This window comes from Phaseolus vulgaris, chromosome 5 (assembly GCF_051622355.1).
Source record: "Phaseolus vulgaris cultivar YP4 chromosome 5, ASM5162235v1, whole genome shotgun sequence".
In the NCBI taxonomy this organism is placed as follows: domain Eukaryota; kingdom Viridiplantae; phylum Streptophyta; class Magnoliopsida; order Fabales; family Fabaceae; genus Phaseolus; species Phaseolus vulgaris.
In genome coordinates this window covers 30,934,077-30,936,567 of record NC_143502.1, presented here as the reverse complement: position 1 = coordinate 30,936,567, position 2,491 = coordinate 30,934,077, and positions in this window count along the sequence as shown.

The following is a 2,491-nucleotide window of genomic DNA, read 5'->3' as shown; positions in this document are numbered from 1 at the left end:
AAAGGTTGCCGCCACTTGAAGCTCACCATTGGCACACAAGATAAGGCAAAGGAAGAAGAAGACAACAAGACTCACAATTTCTCTCTAAACTTGAGTATAGTTTCTCTACTTCTAATTTCCAATTCTGAATTTTACAAAGGCAAGCACCTTATTTATAGCCTAAGAGGTGCTGAAAAATAGGTGGGAAAATTAAAATGAAACTCATTTGAAATTTCCACAAAAAACAAGTCACATCGGAGGTGTGACCTTTTTCTACTATGACACCTCCTAAAAACTACACCTACACCCCTCTACTAAGTCACATGGACAATGTGACTCTCTCTAATGCATTCACACCTATTTATTTAATATCCACACCTCCTACAAGAGTCATTCAAATGATGCTCTTTTATTTAATGCTTGGCCTTGCCCCTCATGGTTTGGACTTGGGCTTTTTGGGCTTAGGCCTTTTTGGGCTTGGGCTTTGGGCTTGGGCCTCATCTTTTGCAAAGACTAATAAGAAGAACTTTAAATGCTTTGGCCCTTGTCCATTTCTTCTATTGATAACATCTTTTTGATTCTCATCATACTCCCCAAGTTGGAGAGAATTCGTCCACGAATTCAGTACTCCTGCATAAAACAAAGTCAGTTTGCAATTAGATAAGAGAATACAAGAAGAAATAGGCAAACATGACTTAGTACGTTGAAATGTTGGGAGTTCAGAAAAAGATGTCCTATACATAGCCCATGTTGGAAAAGATTGTTTAGAAATGATATTATTTGGAAAACTAGAAGCTATGAAAAAATCATCCTTAACATTCTTCATCCAATATGGTGTATAAGTAGGAACCTTGGGTAATGAACAAGACAAAGAAGAAGGATACCTTGTAGGCGTAGCACGAGTCAACAAAATTGAATTTGTTGAGAAGGTATTATGACTCAGTTTATCATGTACTTCATTTTTTTTTTCATTTTCTCTTTTAGTTTCTTTGGGATTGGTCCTATATGCAGGGCTATTTGGTAAAGAAACCCTGGGCATGAAGTCGATTTGGTGTTCAATCCCTCTTAGAGGTGGTAAGCCTTTAGGAGGATCTTGAAACATATCTTCATATTCTTTTACCAAATTGTCCAAACATGTGGGACTATCCTTAGCCGACTCACATTCAATAGTCCTAGGAATAGCTAAAAAAATAGGCTTTTGAGTAACTATTACCTTTTTAACTTGTTGTGTGGACATGAGAAGGCTTCTCTTGGAATTTTTTATATCATTTTCTTTCTCTCTCTTTTCTCTCATTTTAACTTGGTCCTCATGAACTTCCTTTGGAGAGAGAGACTTAAGAATGACTTTGTGCCCATGGAAGTTAAAAGACATTTTGTTGGTAAAGCCATCATGAAAAACTTTTCTATCAAATTGCCATGGCCTACCTAAAAGAATATGTGTGGCTTCCATTGGGACAACATCACACAAGACCTCATCTTTATATTTACCAATAGAAAATGTAATGAGGACTTGCTTGTTAACAACTATCTCACCTACCTCACTTAACCATTGTAACTTGCAGGGCTTGGCATGAGAGATGGTAGGTAATCCAAGTTTGTCTACCACTCTTGTGCTTGCAACATTAGCACAACTCCCCCCATCCACAATCAAAGAGTATACCCTATCATTAATAAGACACCTTGAATGAAAAATATTTTCTCTTTGAGTTTCATCAAAAGGTTTTAAAACTTGTCCAAGCATGCGTCTTATTACTAATAGATCACCCTCATGTGGGCTCTCACTCTCACTCTCACTTGGGGATCTAGAAGGTGAGGAATGTCTAGAAGATTCAGACTCATGCTCACTACCATCTACCCCATCATGCATATACATAGTTCGCTTAGAAGGGCAATTAGAAGCAATATGTCCATAGCTTAAGCATTTAAAACACTTCTCACTAGACGATTTAAGTGGTGATTTAGGCCTATAAGTGGAAGTGGAAGGCTTAGAGTCTCTAGGTTTGAAAGTAGAGTCCTTAGAAGGGATATTTGAGAAAGAGCTATTTTTATTTTTCCAAGAAGAGTAGTAGTAGTTATCCTTAGAAGAATTTTTGAAAGCATTTTTCCTTGCAAGTTGATTTTCAATTTTACTAGCAAGGTGAACCACATTTTCCAAAGAAGAATATTCTTGTAACTCTACCACGTCTTGAATGTCCCTTCGAAGGCCACTCACAAACCTAGCTATCTTAGCTTCGTCACTCTCATCCATATGAACTCGAATTAAAAGCGTGTCTAGTTGTTTAAAGTAATCATCCACACTTAGCGTGCCTTGATGAAACCGTTGGAGTTTCAACATTAGGTCTTTCCTAAGCGGGTCGTCACACCGTGCATCACAATCGAACAATAAGGATTAAGAGAAAACAACAATGCATCATAAACAACTTATTTATTAGGTGACCTCGTTAAAAAATCCTCTTTAAGGGAAAAAAAAGTGTCACCCTGTAGCACCATATTTTTTAACAACAATTAACTA